This window comes from Oncorhynchus kisutch, unplaced genomic scaffold, assembly GCF_002021735.2.
Source record: "Oncorhynchus kisutch isolate 150728-3 unplaced genomic scaffold, Okis_V2 scaffold2442, whole genome shotgun sequence".
In the NCBI taxonomy this organism is placed as follows: Eukaryota; Metazoa; Chordata; class Actinopteri; order Salmoniformes; family Salmonidae; genus Oncorhynchus; species Oncorhynchus kisutch.
The window spans coordinates 501,694-523,168 of NW_022264387.1; the positions used below are offsets into that span (position 1 = coordinate 501,694).

At 38.6% G+C, this 21,475-nt stretch overlaps 1 protein-coding gene across 1 annotated transcript in view; it reads left to right on the plus strand.

Moving 5' to 3' along the window:
• The window catches only part of LOC116370072 (NLR family CARD domain-containing protein 3-like), a 315,247-nt gene that overhangs the window by 131,326 nt on the left and 162,446 nt on the right, over positions 1–21,475 (plus strand). The window lies entirely within an intron of this gene.

A 21,475-nucleotide genomic window follows, 5' to 3' on the forward strand; every position in this document is an offset into this window, starting at 1 on the left:
TAGGTTATAATGTATAGTAGTGGGTTGTTAGTGATATGTAGATGTTATATTATGTAAAGTAGGCTAGGTTATAATGTATAGTAGTGGGTTGGTAGTGATATGTTATATTATGTAAAGTAGACTAGGTTATAATGTATAGTAGTGGGTTGTTAGTGATATGTAGATGTTATATTATGTAAAGTAGACTAGGTTATAATGTATAGTAGTGGGTTGTTAGTGATATGTTATATTATGTAAAGTAGACTAGGTTATAATGTATAGTAGTGGGTTGTTAGTGATATGTTATATTATGTAAAGTAGACTAGGTTATAATGTATAGTAGTGGGTTGTTAGTGATATGTAGATGTTATATTATGTAAAGTAGACTAGGTTATAATGTATAGTAGTGGGTTGTTAGTGATATGTAGATGTTATATTATGTAAAGTAGACTAGGGTATAATGTACAGTAGTGGGTTGGTAGTGATATGTTATATTATGTAAAGTAGACTAGGTTATAATGTATAGTAGTGGGTTGTTAGTGATATGTAGATGTTATATTATGTAAAGTAGACTAGGGTATAATGTATAGTAGTGGGTTGGTAGTGATATGTTATATTATGTAAAGTAGACTAGGTTATAATGTATAGTAGTGGGTTGTTAGTGATATGTTATATTATGTAAAGTAGACTAGGTTATAATGTATAGTAGTGGGTTGTTAGTGATATGTAGATGTTATATTATGTAAAGTAGACTAGGGTATAATGTATAGTAGTGGGTTGGTAGTGATATGTAGATGGTATATTATGTAAAGTAGACTAGGTTATAATGTATAGTAGTGGGTTGTTAGTGATATGTTATATTATGTAAAGTAGGCTAGGTTATAATGTATAATAGTGGGTTGTTAGTGATATGTAGATGTTATATTATGTAAAGTAGACTAGGTTATAATGTATAGTAGTGGGTTGGTAGTGATATGTAGATGTTATATTATGTAAAGTAGACCAGGTTATAATGTATAGTAGTGGGTTGTTAGTGATATGTTATATTATGTAAAGTAGACTAGGTTATAATGTATAGTAGTGGGTTGTTAGTGATATGTAGATGTTATATTATGTAAAGTAGACTAGGGTATAATGTACAGTAGTGGGTTGGTAGTGATATGTTATATTATGTAAAGTAGACTAGGTTATAATGTATAATAGTGGGTTGTTAGTGATATGTTATATTATGTAAAGTAGACTAGGTTATAATGTATAGTAGTGGGTTGTTAGTGATATGTTATATTATGTAAAGTAGACTAGGTTATAATGTATAGTAGTGGGTTGTTAGTGATATGTTATATTATGTAAAGTAGACTAGGTTATAATGTATAGTAGTGGGTTGTTAGTGATATGTAGATGTTATATTATGTAAAGTAGACTAGGTTATAATGTATAGTAGTGGGTTGTTAGTGATATGTTATATTATGTAAAGTAGACTAGGTTATAATGTATAGTAGTGGGTTGTTAGTGATATGTTATATTATGTAAAGTAGGCTAGGTTATAATGTATAGTAGTGGGTTGTTAGTGATATGTTATATTATGTAAAGTAGACTAGGTTATAATGTATAGTAGTGGGTTGTTAGTGATATGTTATATTATGTAAAGTAGACTAGGTTATAATGTATAGTAGTGGGTTGTTAGTGATATGGTATATTATGTAAAGTAGACTAGGTTATAATGTATAATAGTGGGTTGTTAGTGATATGTTATATTATGTAAAGTAGACTAGGTTATAATGTATAGTAGTGGGTTGTTAGTGATATGTTATATTATGTAAAGTAGACTAGGCTATAATGTATAGTGGTGGGTTGTTAGTGATATGTAGATGTTATATTATGTAAAGTAGACTAGGTTATAATGTATAGTAGTGGGTTGTTAGTGATATGTAGATGTTATATTATGTAAAGTAGGCTAGGTTATAATGTATAGTAGTGGGTTGTTAGTGATATGGTATATTATGTAAAGTAGACTAGGTTATAATGTATAATAGTGGGTTGTTAGTGATATGTTATATTATGTAAAGTAGACTAGGTTATAATGTATAGTAGTGGGTTGTTAGTGATATGTAGATGTTATATTATGTAAAGTAGACTAGGTTATAATGTATAGTAGTGGGCTGTTAGTGATATGTAGATGTTATATTATGTAAAGTAGACTAGGTTATAATGTATAGTAGTGGGTTGTTATTGATATGTAGATGTTATATTATGTAAAGTAGGCTAGGTTATAATGTATAGTAGTGGGTTGTTAGTGATTTGTTATATTATGTAAAGTAGGCTAGGTTATAATGTATAGTAGTGGGTTGTTAGTGATATGTAGATGTTATATTATGTAAAGTAGGCTAGGTTATAATGTATAGTAGTGGGTTGTTAGTGATTTGTTATATTATGTAAAGTAGGCTAGGTTATAATGTATAGTAGTGGGTTGTTATTGATATGTAGATGTTATATTATGTAAAGTAGACCAGGTTATAATGTATAATAGTGGGTTGTTAGTGATATGTTATATTATGTAAAGTAGACTAGGGTATAATGTATAGTAGTGGGTTGTTAGTGATATGTAGATGTTATATTATGTAAAGTAGACTAGGTTATAATGTCTAGTAGTGGGTTGTTGGTGATATGTTATATTATGTAAAATAGACTAGGTTATAATGTATAGTAGTGGGTTGTTAGTGATATGTTATATTATGTAAAATAGACTAGGTTATAATGTATAGTAGTGGGTTGTTAGTGATATGTAGATGTTATATTATGTAAAGTAGACTAGGTTATAATGTATAATAGTGGGTTGTTAGTGATATGTAGATGTTATATTATGTAAAGTAGACTAGGTTATAATGTATAGTAGTGGGTTGTTAGTGATATGTAGATGTTATATTATGTAAAGTAGGCTAGGTTATAATGTATAGTAGTGGGTTGTTAGTGATATGTTATATTATGTAAAGTAGACTAGGTTATAATGTATAGTAGTGGGTTGTTAGTGATATGTAGATGTTATATTATGTAAAGTAGACTAGGTTATAATGTATAGTAGTGGGTTGTTAGTGATATGTTATATTATGTAAAGTAGACTAGGTTATAATGTATAGTAGTGGGTTGTTAGTGATATGTTATATTATGTAAAGTAGACTAGGTTATAATGTATAGTAGTGGGTTGTTAGTGATATGTAGATGTTATATTATGTAAAGTAGACTAGGTTATAATGTATAGTAGTGGGTTGTTAGTGATATGTAGATGTTATATTATGTAAAGTAGACTAGGGTATAATGTATAGTAGTGGGTTGGTAGTGATATGTTATATTATGTAAAGTAGACTAGGTTATAATGTATAGTAGTGGGTTGTTAGTGATATGTAGATGTTATATTATGTAAAGTAGACTAGGTTATAATGTATAGTAGTGGGTTGTTAGTGATATGTAGATGTTATATTATGTAAAGTAGACTAGGGTATAATGTATAGTAGTGGGTTGGTAGTGATATGTAGATGTTATATTATGTAAAGTAGACTAGGTTATAATGTATAGTAGTGGGTTGTTAGTGATATGTTATATTATGTAAAGTAGACTAGGTTATAATGTATAGTAGTGGGTTGTTAGTGATATGTAGATGTTATATTATGTAAAGTAGACTAGGTTATAATGTATAGTAGTGGGTTGTTAGTGATATGTTATATTATGTAAAATAGACTAGGTTATAATGTATAGTAGTGGGTTGTTAGTGATATGTTATATTATGTAAAGTAGGCTAGGTTATAATGTATAATAGTGGGTTGTTAGTGATATGTAGATGTTATATTATGCAAAGTAGACTAGGTTATAATGTATAGTAGTGGGTTGGTAGTGATATGTAGATGTTATATTATGTAAAGTAGACCAGGTTATAATGTATAGTAGTGGGTTGTTAGTGATATGTTATATTATGTAAAGTAGACTAGGTTATAATGTATAGTAGTGGGTTGTTAGTGATATGTAGATGTTATATTATGTAAAGTAGACTAGGTTATAATGTATAGTAGTGGGTTGTTAGTGATATGTTATATTATGTAAAGTAGACTAGGTTATAATGTATAATAGTGGGTTGTTAGTGATATGTTATATTATGTAAAGTAGACTAGGTTATAATGTATAGTAGTGGGTTGTTAGTGATATGTTATATTATGTAAAGTAGACTAGGTTATAATGTATAGTAGTGGGTTGTTAGTGATATGTTATATTATGTAAAGTAGACTAGGTTATAATGTATAGTAGTGGGTTGTTAGTGATATGTAGATGTTATATTATGTAAAGTAGACTAGGTTATAATGTATAGTAGTGGGTTGTTAGTGATATGTTATATTATGTAAAGTAGACTAGGTTATAATGTATAGTAGTGGGTTGTTAGTGATATGTTATATTATGTAAAGTAGACTAGGTTATAATGTATAGTAGTGGGTTGTTAGTGATATGTTATATTATGTAAAGTAGGCTAGGTTATAATGTATAGTAGTGGGTTGTTAGTGATATGTTATATTATGTAAAGTAGACTAGGTTATAATGTATAGTAGTGGGTTGTTAGTGATATGTTATATTATGTAAAGTAGACTAGGTTATAATGTATAGTAGTGGGTTGTTAGTGATATGGTATATTATGTAAAGTAGACTAGGTTATAATGTATAATAGTGGGTTGTTAGTGATATGTTATATTATGTAAAGTAGACTAGGTTATAATGTATAGTAGTGGGTTGTTAGTGATATGTTATATTATGTAAAGTAGACTAGGCTATAATGTATAGTGGTGGGTTGTTAGTGATATGTAGATGTTATATTATGTAAAGTAGACTAGGTTATAATGTATAGTAGTGGGTTGTTAGTGATATGTAGATGTTATATTATGTAAAGTAGGCTAGGTTATAATGTATAGTAGTGGGTTGTTAGTGATATGGTATATTATGTAAAGTAGACTAGGTTATAATGTATAATAGTGGGTTGTTAGTGATATGTTATATTATGTAAAGTAGACTAGGTTATAATGTATAGTAGTGGGTTGTTAGTGATATGTAGATGTTATATTATGTAAAGTAGACTAGGTTATAATGTATAGTAGTGGGTTGTTATTGATATGTAGATGTTATATTATGTAAAGTAGGCTAGGTTATAATGTATAGTAGTGGGTTGTTAGTGATTTGTTATATTATGTAAAGTAGGCTAGGTTATAATGTATAGTAGTGGGTTGTTAGTGATATGTAGATGTTATATTATGTAAAGTAGACTAGGTTATAATGTATAATAGTGGGTTGTTAGTGATATGTTATATTATGTAAAGTAGACTAGGGTATAATGTATAGTAGTGGGTTGTTAGTGATATGTAGATGTTATATTATGTAAAGTAGACTAGGTTATAATGTCTAGTAGTGGGTTGTTAGTGATATGTTATATTATGTAAAATAGACTAGGTTATAATGTATAGTAGTGGGTTGTTAGTGATATGTTATATTATGTAAAATAGACTAGGTTATAATGTATAGTAGTGGGTTGTTAGTGATATGTAGATGTTATATTATGTAAAGTAGACTAGGTTATAATGTATAGTAGGGGGTTGTTAGTGATATGTAGATCAAGGTCTATACCTCAGCTATAGCCTACATATCATAGATGACCAGTCTAAACCTGTTCAGATCAGTTCACATAATGTTATAGTCCTTCCAGTAGCAGGACAGAGAATGTACTGTATATAACCTACATATCATAGATGACCAGCCTAAACCTGTTCAGATCAGTTCACATAATGTTATAGTCCTTCCAGTAGCAGGACAGAGAATGTACTGTATATAACCTACATATCATAGATGACCAGCCTAAACCTGTTCAGATCAGTTCACATAATGTTATAGTCCTTCCAGTAGCAGGACAGAGAATGTACTGTATATAACCTACATATCATAGATGACCAGCCTAAACCTGTTCAGATCAGTTCACATAATGTTACAGGCCTACCAGTAGCAGGGAATGTAGCCTACCAGTAGCAGGGAATGTAGCCTTGGCATGATATTTTTTACATTTTCAACGGAGGCCATCAGGTCGGTCGGCATGATAAGCAGTGATGTATTTTTTTTAGGGAGCACAAAGAAATATGTAAATGACATCAACATGTATTCAATCAAAGTTTGTACCGACAGATGTAGTCTATTGAATAGTCTATCATTACAGGTCTCTCCAACCCTGTTTCTGGAGCGCTACCCTCCGGTAGGGTTTCACTCCAACCCTGTTTCTGGAGCGCTACCCTCCGGTAGGGTTTCTCTCCAACCCTGTTCCTGGAGCGCTACCCTCCGGTAGGGTTTCTCTCCAACCCTGTTTCTGGAGCGCTACCCTCCGGTAGGGTTTCACTCCAACCCTGTTTCTGGAGCGCTACCCTCCGGTAGGGTTTCACTCCAATCCCAGTTGTAAATAGCATGATTTATCTTATAAACCAACTCATTATTTTAATCCGGTGACTAGTTTTGAATAGTAATGAAAACCTACAGGATGGTATCTCTCCAGGAACAGGATCAGAGAGCCCTGTTTTAGAAGATGGATAAATTCCATCCTCCAATTTTTTTTTACTATTCAGCTTCAGCTAACCGTCCTAAAATCGTATTAGAAATTGGTATATTTTTTGTAACAGTGACGTTACCATTCACCTGGTAATTAAATATAATTTATTTAGAATTGATCAGAATATTTTATTCGTGTCTTCTTAAAATGAAGGTTCTCCCTCGCACTACACGCATGATGATCAGTGATCATAGATCAAACCTAATCTTGACTATTAAATGTCTGATGACGACCTAACTTTATAATAGTTTGTATGTTGCCTCTAGACTTACCAGAATCTGCTCGTCTTTCCTTCAAATCAATACTTTTACCAGACTTCTAATGTTGCCGAGAAATGTGCGCCACAGTTTCAACATCCATTTTGTAAGTGCATTCGCCTGCAAACTTACTTTCAACTTCATGAGGAAATGACATAACCAGAATTCCTAAACCCAGACTCAACATCCCGAGTCTACCGGGACCGCTGGGAAGAAGACTGTAGGAAGTCGACCGATGCCGTGATTTGGGGTTTGAGAAGTTAGAAGTGTAAAATGATTCCTTAGTTGTACATTTTCTCGAAATCTAAAGCCAAAACCTAGATTCGAGCCAATGTATTAAGTATTTGAACATGTTATTACTCCAACTTCGTGAAAGTAACAAACTGGCACGTTATTATATTAGTCAAAAATACTTGATATCGAAGGAGTGTCTTTGATTTGACGGCCTTGCACATGCGCAGATCGGCGTGAGGCAACCGTTATACCCGATAATGTGTTTCTGCGCATGAATTTAGCAAAACAACGTTGCCATGATATGTGCGTCTGTGTCTAGTTAGTATAAATGTATGTGCATATTACACTTTTGGTGCGGCAGGTAACCTAGTGGTTAGAGCGTTGGGACAGTAACAGGAGCTGACAAGGTAAACATCTGTTGTTCTGCCCTGAACAAGGCAGTTAACCCACTGTTCCCCTGAACAAGGCAGTTAACCCACTGTTCCCCTGAACAAGGCAGTTAACCCACTGTTCCCCTGAACACGGCAGTTAACCCACTGTTCCTCTGAACGAGGCAGTTAACCCACTGTTCCCCTGAACGAGGCAGTTAACCCACTGTTCCCCTGAACGAGGCAGTTAACCCACTGTTCCCCTGAACGAGGCAGTTAACCCACTGTTCCCCTGAACGAGGCAGTTAACCCACTGTTCCCCTAAACGAGGCAGTTAACCCACTGTTCCCCTGAACGAGGCAGTTAACCCACTGTTCCCCTGAACGAGGCAGTTAACCCACTGTTCCCCTGAACGAGGCAGTTAACCCACTGTTCCCCTGAACAAGGCAGTTAACCCACTGTTCCCCTGAACAAGGCAGTTAACCCACTGTTCCCCTGAACAAGGCAGTTAACCCACTGTTCCCCTGAACAAGGCAGTTAACCCACTGTTCCCCTGAACAAGGCAGTTAACCCACTGTTCCCCTGAACGAGGCAGTTAACCCACTGTTCCCCTGAACGAGGCAGTTAACCCACTGTTCCCCTGAACAAGGCAGTTAACCCACTGTTCCCTGGTAGACCGTCCTTGTAATAAATAATTTCTTCTTAACTGACTTGCCTAGTTAAATAAAGGTTACTTAATATATTTATATATATATACTATAAATTATATAGTATGAATTATATATATATATATTAGACGTAGATTCTCAGAAGCAATTTATAGTCTTTCCTACAATGGTATGTTATAAAGTTTGTAATAATGTACTACTGTAGGCCTCCAATGTTTTTCCATAAAACACTAATGATGCATGTTTAAATAGTAGAACAATTTGGTCATTAATTCTAACACGTCTTTAAAACGTTTGTACTAAATATTTTGTAATTAAATCACTGGTTTTAAAAATGTATCTCGCCCTTTAACGATAGGAAAATGTCCTTTCCCGACATCACCCCGTCTGTCACGAAGAAAAAGACACGGAAAATCGGGGTGCGTGCATGAGTGTGCGTGTGACGGAGCAGCAGGAGTGTGTGTGTGTGTGTGTGTGCGTTTCAAAAACAAAGGGTGTGTGTGTGTTCAACAGGGGCCCAAGCATGTAGCCCCATTCTATCTGTAGAGAATCGTTAGAAACCAAGGTGTGCACTATCATGCATAATGCATGTCCAGATATCTGCCGACCACCCGGGGTTAAACATTGATATCTCTAAGCAGAGCCCGGTGCCCCCCACCCCGGTTTGTAGACAGAATGTCTCGACATCCCCTCCTGTTGTTTGAATTCACCGCCATTGTTCTCTAAACCAAATATACAAGGTGTTGCATACAGGATATCTCCCGAAACTCATTCCGTACCTTTGATAGTTAGGGGCAGAACATGGAGCATATACTTTAACACTATGTTACCACAGCTTTAGCGCAAACACACAGGCCCGAATATTTAGCTGCCAGGACAGATTAAAAAAGAGATGTGAATAAGTGAATCCCTCCTAATGGATATTTCTGAAGGCTACTGGACATAAGTGATTGGGAAGCGACTGTACACGAGTTATTTGTCTTTTAAACAGGGGGGGGGGCAACATGTAAAATTTTAAATTTTAAATTTAAATTATTAACACATTCCATGCCCCAACAACCAACGCACAACTGTGGACCAAGTGCATTGCGCAGAATCACCAGAGGTATTAATTCTAGGCATTTACATGTATGTTTTTAAAAATGAAGACTATTTATACAATGAAACAATGTTTTTTTATTCACACTGTTTGTAAACAATAACTTCTGCCCTCTTAGGGTCAACTTGACCCGCTTATTGATTAGAAAGTATGAAACCAAGGCTGTGGAATATATTCTCTCTCACAGGCTATGAAAAAGACCAAAGCTAGGACATTGACTCCTGAGTGTTGAACTTATGCCCACTCTACAACAACCCAGGTTGTTATATGCCCCTGAGGATCATCTACGAACGTTGGAACATCTACAACTATTGAAGAAGCAAAAAGGGGTTTTCAGAAATACATTTGGTTTGCAGATGTGTATTATTATAAAAATAATATAACATTATTATCATCATCTAAAACCCTTTAAAGGAGCTCTAATTCAAACATGCAAGGATATATATATATATGATACGATTACCCACTTTAAAACTGTTGCTGCAATATCACTTCTCAATGTGTGTACATTTCAAGCTTTCAACAACAATAAACCAACCAGCTCAATAATGTTTCTCAGCCTTACACACTGTTGAGTTTTCCTAGTTAGTAAAGAAACAACCACTAAGTCAAAACACAAAAAGTTGTAATATAATCTGTATACAAGTCATTCTATACGGAAAACAGGTACATTTTGATTGGTCAAGAATTACCAATAGGTTTGTGTCACGCCCTGACCATAGATTACTATGTATGTTTATAGGTTTGTGTCACGCCCTGACCATAGATTACTATGTATGTTTATAGGTTTGTGTCACGCCCTGACCATAGATTACAGAGAGATTAAAGTAGATGTCACGTGTCAAAATTTTGATTGATGACCCTATGTGAACCTATGTGAACGCTATGTGAACCCTATGTAGTGATGACGTGTGCATGTCTTCTGGTCAGGCAAGCCTGGTTAGGTGGGGGCTATGGGGTGAGTAAGGGTCCATTTGACAGGCCTTTAATGATTGATGACCCAAGCCTGATAGGCAAGCCTGGTTAGGTGGGGGCTATGGGGTGAGTAAGGGTCCATTTGACAGGCCGTTAATGATTGATGACCCAAGCCTGATTTATGACCCTATGTAATGATTTATGACCCTATGTCATGTAGAAGGGTGCATGCCCAGGGTTGAGTAAGTGACCATGTGTCAGGTCAACCTGTTACTGTTTCTCACGGTTTTGGTTGGTTTATTGCCCCTTATAAAGCGCCTGAACAATACCTGTTTAAGACTGTACATGATAACCCCCCTGAATATTAAACAAAAATGACACCTATGCCAATTTTAGGGATGTTATGCTCGGCTTGTCATGAACCCAGTGACCAAAGCCTTGAAGAAGTTCTGTGTGAAGCTCCAGAATGTTTTAAAGGATTTTTGGGTACGAGTGAGGGCCACATGTCTTACATATTCCACCCGGAGGATTCTACGGTAAAGATATTCACAGACCGTGGACCCAAACCCCTTTATCCGGCAAAACCTGGGAGTTTTCCCCCGGCTCTGGGGATGAGAGAATGGCTAAACATCAGGCTGGCTCTTTGTAAAATTGAACAGGTCCTAAGTGTTACAAATGTGCCAGGATATGCGTTGGAAGAACAGGTCTGCGGCCGCAGTGATCTCAAGGCTCTAAGAATTGCTTCAATGGACTATAGCCCTGACAACAAAGTGACAATTTTAGCCTGTGACCTTTATGATAAGGCTAATGCTACAAAGTCTGTCAATTCTCCTGTAGCTTCCAGAGCACGCAAACATGTAAACTTTTTTATTCCTGTGTTTAGTTTTAAATGGGTGGATTATCCAATTTTCATAACACTTATGAATAAGCTGGACATTCTCTTCCAAAATGGGGACCAGTTAAAGCGCTGGGCGAGGCTTTCCTTGAGACAGAGTCAAGACCAAAAGGCCCGACGGAGGATCTACCCCTGGAGTGAAAACTTACCATGTGTTGATGGACCTAGCAAGAGAGCCTTGCCTTTTGAGGGTGAACTCGACACGGACAATGGCGGTTGGTTGCATAAGCTCCCAGGATCTGTAAGAAAGGCATCGTAAAATACCTTAAGAATGTAAGGATATAAAATGTATGTACTAAATATTTTGAATGAAATAAATGGTTTTAAAATCAGAATCTCACCACGTTATGAACTCTCGCGTTTGTTCACTCTTAGCGCAGTCTGTCCCTGAGAAAAAACGTGCGGAAAAAGCCATGTGCGCGCGTATGTGCGTGAGGGAGTTTTCTGTAGTGGCTGTGTGTGTGTGTGTGTGTGTGTGTGTGTGTGTGTGTGTTTCAAAAACAGAAAAAGGGGGGGCGGGTTGTTTGTTAAAAAAATACCCTTGCATGCCTGGTGGGTCGTTTGAAACCAAGGTTTACACTAGCCTGCAAAACAGATGCCTACCCCCCAACAATAATATTGTGTCTTACGACTCCTAATCTTAAAGGCCTTTCATAAAACTATTTTTTTAGGTGGGCTAAAAAGTCATTCATCCCAGCGATGTCGAGAACAACCCACCCCCCATGCATCTAGGTGCTAGCACCCCGGAGATTTTAGAAGATCCAAAAGGATCCTAATGTTTAGACACACCCAATACCATGTGTTTGAAATGTGTCAAATATACCATGGGCGGGGGTATAGCCCGAAAAAAACGACAAACCCCAAATGCTATGTAAAAAATCATTCAGGGGTTTTTCTCTAGGTCGTAGGGTACAAAAGCGCTAGAAACCATGGGCAATGTTAGCAGCGTTTTAGTTCCGATGCAAACAGCACCTCCAGAAACTCCAAGAATCGTTATCGGACTGAAGCGTTAAAAAAGATAATCGGGGAAAACAGTCTAATGGATCTATCGCAAGGTGAGTTCTTGAAATAAATCTTTATTAGATTTGGTTGTTGTGGGGAATTGTTTGAAAAGCGTGGGATGTTATAGAAATATTAAACAATCATTAGGATCAGTATGCTTACCGTATAACAAGGCAATATTAGCTAAAGTGATTATAGCTTTAATATTGTCGAATGTTTTATAGATTCTGAAGCATTCACGCAGATACTCCGAGGTATAACTGAGCTCGAACCATCCAATGGGGCTCCGAAACAAAGTGCAGACAAACAAACGCCTGCCCTGAATTGTCAACGTAAGTAAGCTCCAAGAATTCCATACATAAAAATATTTATACCTTAAAAACAAAAAGTGTGGGCATCTTATATTAAAAGTTATTTTATATGTTTACAGAGGACCTAAAGCCTAGAAGGTTAAACGAGGCCCTATGGAGCCTGAACGGTTTCTGCGAAGCATATGACTACGAGACAATTCTGCCCTACTCCCAGGATGTATTTACACAAAAGCAGCGAACAGAGACTTTAAACGGCAGGTCAACTCCCCTTGGCCAGGACAACGTTGTCCCCCATATTTCTAAACACCAAAGGATAATTAGTGCTCAGATCCACAGTTCCGCTTCACCCGAACAATTCTACTTGGCCGATATTCACGAGACGTCGTTCCAAGGACTAGGTATGAATCAATTATATATTATTATTTATATATATTATTATTTTAATATTTATATATTTTTTTTATGCCGGAATATGTTAAAACAAGGCCTAATGCTGTTTTTTTTTTTTTTTTTTTTTTTTTTCAGGCTCACCATCTACCGAACCTGCAGATGCTGTAATACAGGTTGAACAAAGACATCAGCCCCTGGTTTCAGAGCTTCTTCAGAACAGCCCTCGTCAAAAAAGCCGAGGTATTTAATTAATGTATTGTTAATATATAGGCTTATATCTGAAATGTATTTGGCATTTTTAACATATTTTAGGGTTAATAACCTATTTTTGTATGTATTATTTTTATTTCAGACTCCTCACCGGCTTATAAACACAACGCACAAACATCGGAGGATGCCCAGACAAGCATCCCCGAGGAGGCTCCAAAGACACCAGTCAAGAAAACAGCGAAACCTGATGATGTCAAAGATTTAAATGACATTTCTGAGGTAGACGATTTGATGTTCTGTGAAGCTGCCAACCTTCTTGAATCGGCCAATTCTGTGGGGGAAACAGCAGATTCTGAAATAGACCAAGAATGTTTTTTCAAAGCGTTTACCCTGGGTTTAAAATCACGAAAGGCTCTACTCCAGAGGCGCATGTGTATTCTACTCGAGCATCAATACAATCAGGATGTGTCATTCTGGCGTAGCGAGCTACCCCGTATGTTAAAAAACATTAGGGCTAAAACAAGCAAATACCACCGTTAAAAAACACACATGTAAACACACACACACACACACACATCCTTAATTAGACAGATGGCGCCCCCTATAGACCAAAGTGAGACAATTGAAACCCTCTTAGCCAGGATCCCTACAGAGCTCCAAGATATAGTTAACCATATGAATGATTCGGGGGTAATTGACATAATGACAATAGATGAAAATCTATTATCCCAGATTCCCTCCGAACTCATAGACATTATTACACGTATGAATGAGTCAGGGCCTTCCGAGGAAAACATGTTAACACAGATTCCCGAAACCATCATATCTCTAATTACCCAGCTTAACGCGAGCCCTAGGTTTAATTCGGCCCCACAGACACCTCTAAGACAGCCTTTAACAACATTGTCCGAAGAGTCTGAAAGTCAATATGATGTTTTTGAACAGTTGGACAAATGTCTAGCAAATCTGGAGGGGGGCGGTCTTGAGATCAGTGTACAGAACGAGAGCGCTAGGTTTAATTCAGCACCCCAGACACCTATAAATCAGCCTTTAACACCAATGTCCGAAGAGTCTGAAACCCAATACGATGTTTTTGAACAGTTGGACAATTGCCTAGCAAATCTGGAGGGGGGAGGTCTTGATCGAAGTGTACATGTTTTGCGTCGAAATAAATTCAACAATATTGAGGTTCGCCAGTTTTTCAATTTCGCATGGGGGGGTCAGATTCGGGAATATGCTGTGTTTTACGTAATGCTTATGGACACTTTGAATGAACTGTTAGCGAGGATTAGAGATTATAGCGAACCTAGGGATCTCTTACAGTTGGAAATTTGTGGAGACAGTCTACAGAGCAAGGTATCGCTTATTTTACAGAATGGTGAAGCAGAGCTTGAACAATTTGTTAAACTGCTAGAACGCCTTGTTCAGTCAAATTTAAACGTGCTAGCAGATAGGACCCTCGAACTTGTAGTACAATTAGTACGACAACCACAAGGGGGCGGGGGTCAGAGACGAAAGCTCGAGAGTTTAATGCAGTCCGAAATCATAAGCAATAAAAGGGCCTATCTCATAAACGTTCACAATCCAGGTAATAAGCTATGTTTTGCCATAGGTTTGGCCCACTTACTCAGCCCAGGATGTACTGATCAAGCCGCGTTACAAAAAGCTCGAGAGCTACAAACTGCGGTGGGTCTCGGTATACAGGATGCTGTGGCTTTCTCAGACATAGTCAAATTTGAAAACTTTCTGAACATCAAGATTGTGGTTTTGTACCACAGTAGGGCTAATGACGCTCTCCTCAAGTTCCAAAATATACCCGAACCACATCCTAAGACTATGTACTTTTATGTGCAAAATGAGCATTACTATGCCGTAACTAACATCACAGCCTTTTTAGGCGCGCCATATGTCTGTCCAGCCTGTCATACCGGCTACACACGCATGGGGGGGCACTCGTGCCGTTACAACTGTTCAGTATGTCTGGATAAACATTGCCCTATGCAGCCGCTAAACTTGACCCCCTGTGCGGATTGTCACCGCACATGTCGTTCGGCCTACTGTTACGAAAAACACAAAACTGAAACATGGCATCCCAAGGCATGTAAATCTGTAAGCAGTTGTGACATTAACAAGAAATGTCCAAAATGTCATTGCAATTACAACCTTAAAATAGATAGCCCTAAACCTCATGTTTGTGGAATTATACACTGCCCAATCTGTAAAGGTCCTTTGAAAAGCAGAGACGCGGAAGCGGTTCAAGAAGTAACACATGAGTGTTACATTCAGCCCTTGGCTGAAGATGAACATACAGAGAAATATGTGTTTTATGATTTTGAGACAAATCAGCAATCAGGGGTTCATTTGCCTATTTTTGTGTCAACCATGACTTTCAAGGGTGAAAAATGGTCGGCCGAGGGACCCAATTGTGCCCGGCTCTTTCTAAAACATTTTAGAAAAGCCCAGTACAGAAACTTCACGTTTATAGCTCACAATGCTAGGGCCTATGACTCCTATCTGCTTCTGAACCCTTTGATACAGCAAGGCGTGGCACCCAGTGTCATAGCTCAAGGGAGTAAAATATTATGCTTTGTTGACCCCGCCTTCAAACAGAGATACATTGACAGCTTAAGCTTCTTACCCATGAGATTGGCTCAAATGCCAGAGGCCTTGGGTTTTGAAAACTCTGTCAAAGGCTATTTCCCTCATTTCTTCACATCTGAGGAGAATCTACATTATATAGGATCTTATCCAGCCCCCGAAATGTACGGGTGTGATCAAATGTCTCCCAAAGAGCGTGAGAGATTCATGACATGGTACGAGACCGTAAGACATGGCACTTTTGATTTCCATAAAGAGATGGAATCATACTGTGACAATGACGTTGTTATACTTCGTGAAGGATGCCTCAGATTCAGAGAAGAGGTAATCAAAGATGCGGGCATTGACCCCTGGAGCTGTACAACTATTGCATCAGCGTGCATGAAAACCTATCGTACACACTATCTAACTCCTGAATCTATAGCTATCCCATCGCCAGACAACTACCGACGCCAATTCAAGGCCTACTCTAGTGGTTCCATTCAATGGTTGGAGTACTTGGCCCAGGATAAAGATATTTTTATCCAACATGCTTTGAATCGGGGGGAGAAGGCTTTTGGGCCTTACCATGTAGATGGATACACACAGATTGACGGGGTTGAGACAGTGTATGAGTACAACGGTTGTTTCTTCCACGGTTGTAAATTATGCTTTGTCCCCCACACCTTGTGTGTCCTAACCCAAAAGACTTTTGGGGAAATGTACCAAGAGTTTCAAGACAAACTGAATTCTTTAAAGGCTACTTACGGGTTAAAAGTTGTGGTTTTGTGGGAGCACGAATGGACAGCCCTCAAAAAGGCAGATCCTAGTGTTAAGGCCTTCCTTACCCATTATGACCCTCCAGAGCCCCTGGAACCGCGACAGGCCTTGTTTGGAGGCCGGACCAATGCTTTGACATTGCGTTATGTAGCTCAACCCGACGAGACAATAGGCTATGTAGATTTTACATCCCTATATCCTCATGTAATGAGTTCCTCATTCTATCCTATAGGGCATCCTGAAATTATTCACAGCGACTTTGACGAACCCCAAAATTATTTTGGTTTAATCAAAGCGACTGTCTACCCTCCTAGGGGGCTGTTTATACCTGTGTTGCCTTACAAGGGTCCTAAAGGAAAACTTTTCTTTCCCCTTTGTCGCACATGCTGTGAAAACCACAACCAGGAAAACCCCTGTGATCACACAGATCAAGAAAGAGCCCTGACCGGTGTATGGGTCACTGTAGAATTCTCTAAGGCTTTAGAGAAGGGGTATCGTGTGGCCAAAATCTTTGAAGTGTGGAACTTTTCCAGGAAATCAGACACACTTTTTAAAGAGTACATCAAAACCTTCTTGAGATGCAAGCAGATGGCTTCAGGCTATCCTGCATCGGTCACAGATCAAGAAAGTAAAGACCAGTACATTCAAGACTACCATGACAGAGAAGGCATACTTCTTGACCCTGACAGAATAGAGGTCAACAAAACCAAAAGAAATGTGTCGAAATTGTACTTGAACTCCCTTTGGGGGAAATTAGCGCAGAGATGCAATATGCTAACAACTTCGATCATTAAAGACCCCGAAGAATTTTTGGAATTTGTTTTTTCGGACCAATACGAAATTTCACATTTTTCCTTCTTGAGTCAAGACATTGCCTTGGTGCAATGGAGGCGCCACCAAAAGTGGGTTCTACCCCCGGGTAATGTAAATGTGTTTCTTGCAGCATTTACCACAGCCTATGGCCGCCTTGAACTGTACACCCTCATGGAACAGCTTCAGAGGCGGGTTCTTTACCACGACACAGACTCTGTGGTCTATGTAAGCAAACCGGGGGATTGGACCCCCCCACTTAGCAACTATCTTGGGGGTTTAACGAGTGAACTCGAAGAGGGTGACCATATTACAGAATGGTCCTCATGTGGTCCAAAAAGCTATGCTTTTAGGACTAAAGCCAATCACGTGGTGTTGAAAGCCAAAGGCGTGACTCAAAACTATGAAAATGCACCGCGTGTAAACTTGGAATCAATCACGCGCTTGGTCGAGGGGTTCGTAAAGGACAAGAATAGTGACTTGGAGATTTTGAGCTCCTACAACAAAATAGTGAGGGATAAAAAGGGGTTCCATCTAAGAAACGCACCACTCACTAAAAGATTCAGGGTAGTCTATGACAAGAGACAGCTATTGCCTGACGGTACCACATTGCCCTTTGGCTACTGACTTATGCTACAAGCCCCAGTGTGTCTTAAAGCTTAAGATATTATGACTGCTGTCGAGGGTTTTGACCCCCGGCTACAATTGCCTTTTTCAGCATTAATTGCAGGCCCTTCAAACAGTGGTAAAACTTTTTTTGTAAAAAGTATTTTAGAGAATTCTGAACATGTGTTATCTCAAAAGCCTGACAATATTGTATGGTGTTATTCATGTTACCAACCTCTGTATGATGAATTATTGAAGACAATAAAAATCAAGTTTGTTGAAGGAATACCCGATTCTCTGTCTGATGATGAACTTCTCCCCCCACATGTAAATAATCTGCTGGTTTTGGACGATATGCTATTTGCTGGTAGCGAACACCCTGAAATTGCACGAGCTTTTACCCAATATACTCATCATAGAAACCTGTCCGTGCTTTACTTGGTCCAGAATGTGTTTCACCAAGGTAAAAATAGTCGGACCATTAGCTTGAATGCCAACTACATGGTATTGTTTAAAAATCCTAGAGACAAACTGCAAATTAGCACTCTAGCTCAGCAGATGTACCCTGGACGGAAATCATACTTTATGGAGAGCTATGAGGACGCTACCAAAGAGCCATTTTCTTATTTAATCGTGGATTTAAAAGCAAATACTCCAGAACACCTTAGGCTACGTACAGGGCTGTTTCCGGGGGAGAGGCCTGCTGCATACCTTCCTAAAAAGTAAACGCTATGTCTCTGCGTTTAAAAAGAAACCTCCCCCTCTTGAGAAGGCTAGTAGGTTCTACAGCTAAAGAACGGAAGGCCATCTTGGGTCGCTGTTCTTCAGATCTCATATTAGCCCTATGTGAGATTGCTTTGAATCTTCTCAAAGGACGCATTCCACTCACCCTGAACCAATTGAAAAAATTAAGGAGACAAAAGACAGCGATCAAACTCTTTGCCAATAAAAGGGCCAGTCTTCAAAAGAAAAGACATAGTATACAACAGTCTGGGGGTTTTCTTCTACCTTTACTCAGTATAGCCGTGCCCTTCATCACCAGCCTTATTGCGGCCAGACGTGGTGGTTGAACACGTGGTGTGATGGCCACTAAAATGTACTTGGTGCCTCAACAAGAGTTGGATAGACTTAAAAAACAAATGCAGGGTCCTGAAGATATCAGACAAACAGCGGAAAATGATTTGGATACGGCCATGAAGGATGTTTTGAACCGAAAAGGATTGAACCCCTATGATAAGATTCAAAAATACACAAACCTAATGCAAAGGTATTTGACTCGGGTAAAGCAAGGGGAGAGAGAGACTAACCATTTAACCCTTTCCCTACCGGACCCTTTAACAGATGTCGAACCTAACGATAGCCATGCCCCTGTAAGGCCTGTACCGTCGATCTTACCTAGTGGAGATAATATGTCGGGTGAAGCTCAAATGCCATTTGAAGATAAAGTTATGCATGACCTACTGACACATGTGCCTTTACGTAACAGGAAGAATGTTAAATACATTATGAACAAGATAAAAGACTCAAAGGGGATAGCTGCTTGGAACGACTCTGGAGAGTTTATCCTTCAGGGCTCTGTGGTTAGGGGGTCCCATATGCAGGACTTGCTTAAAAGTACCACGGCTGCCCACAAGGTTGCTGATGACCGAAGGCCTCCCGGCTGGCGTCAGTTTCTTAAGGCCCTGGCAATCCTCAACATCCCCCTCTCCGGTGTACCCAACCATAAGCTTCGTCAACAGATTCAAGCTTTAAAACAAAAGCCTTCAACGAGATACAGCACCCCTAAAGATGCCCCAACGACACCGGCCCCATATGAAAGCGATGATGCTAACTCATTTACTCCCATGAACGTCTCAGGACCTTTTCCTAAACCCGATCTCTCGGCGTGGTTAGACTTTTGAAAATGACTTTTGAATGACTATGATTAAATTCAATAAATTTTTTATTTGAAAAATAAGCAAGTTAACATTTGTGGCATTCTTGAAACATATGACGTGAGCATACGCCTTGATTACGCGTTCTTAAAGGACACACATTTGAACACTTTTGATATTTTCTAACAAAACAAGATACAAGGTTATCATTACTTCTTAAATCATCCTTATAAAGAGACATAACATCTTCAAAAGAAACTCCCCGGGCTCTTTGGCACAGGTAAAATACACAGTGGTGACCGCATGTAGTGGAAAGGTTATCTTGCACTTGTTTGATGTTGTAGTAGATCTTTGTACCGTTTAGGGTCAAAAAATCTTTAATAGATTTAGGGAAATGTGAAAAACCGGGGGGAAAGCCATAGGAATCAAAAAAAGTTGAGATTTTTCGTCCACCTTCCTGTTCTAATGTCATAGCTAGCCAATGTTCACCAGGCATGTGTTTAGGATGGGTATTGACAATAAACATTGCAGGCCTCTCAGACCATATCTCCATAGGTAATTCATCACAAGCCAACACTCCACAAAATTGTTTTCCAATCAAGCGGCTCATGAGCCCGTCCAACTCTTGGGTATTCATGTCTTTGTTCAAAGGTCCTTAATAATAATCCACTAAGACCTGTCTTCGGGCATTCACTTCCAAGATTGAATCAGAGCATGCGTAAACAATCATGCTAACTGTACAGGCTAAAGGTGTACGGAAACGCATTTCCAGCCTGAGGTTACCTTGGGACACCACAGACAGATTTCCTGAGGTGTCATCATCAGGTGATAAATTGAAAGCATACAATGTGTAACCCTCTGCAAAATCATTTCTGTCAATAGGTAAAGAGAGATCTTTTAGATGTCGCCCTGTAGCCAGGAATAGATTGTAAAATTCTCGCACAGATATGTTGTTATTAAATTGTGGTTGGAAAGCCTTCGCCGGAACCTGACGTCCGTCCTGACAGAGCGCTACATACTCTGCATTGAAGTGCTGAAAATTAAAGTTTTTTTTATCTAAACTGCCCGTATTAGAGGCGTGATCAACCAGACCTATAACCACATATCTAGGTAAAGGGCCTAGAAATAGGTTTTCTTGACTGCAGATTCTACTGCCCACAGGTATGCTAAAGGTTTTCATGGTAATTCTTTGGAGAGGGTAAAGGGCATTTCCTTTCATCAAAGCATGTGAGTGACCCAGGCGCACGGCCGGAGATACAGATACTTTTTTAATAAAAAGGGTTGCCCCCAACACTTTCAAACTAAAATCCCCGTCTTGGGGAGACATCAGGCAAAAATCATCCTTGGCCCTGGTTAATTTTAATCTTAAATCAACCGAATTTAAGAGTAACCGTTCTTGAAAGAAAATGTCAGAGTGTATAGGGCCTAGCAAATGAAACTCTTGAGATTCGGCGCAGTAGCGAGCTCGTGCCGCTAGTCCTTTGTTTGCACCGGTGGAAGGGTCTGTCGATTCCATAGAGGCTCCTGCAGTATCCTTGCTAAACAGCCCGGCGCTAAATTGGGTTTTGAGAGTGTCTTCGGAGTAGTTTAGTAAACACTCCATGATGGCTCTATAAGGGTATGTAGCGCTGCTTTGACTGATTAGGCGTTCACCCAAAGTCACATCAACTTGGGAGAAAATGGTGGCCAAGGGGTAATTAATGAGACTCACTTTGGCATCGTCTGCAATATTAGACCCATCTCTTTTGGTCACTTTTAGACGTAAATGCACCAAGGTGTTGTTGAGGTCCAGATAGTTGTCACCATGGCCTGGTATGAAAAATTCGATAGGCCCGTTATCGGTAATAGCAGAGAGAGGGGCTATCTCCACATAACTGGATCTAT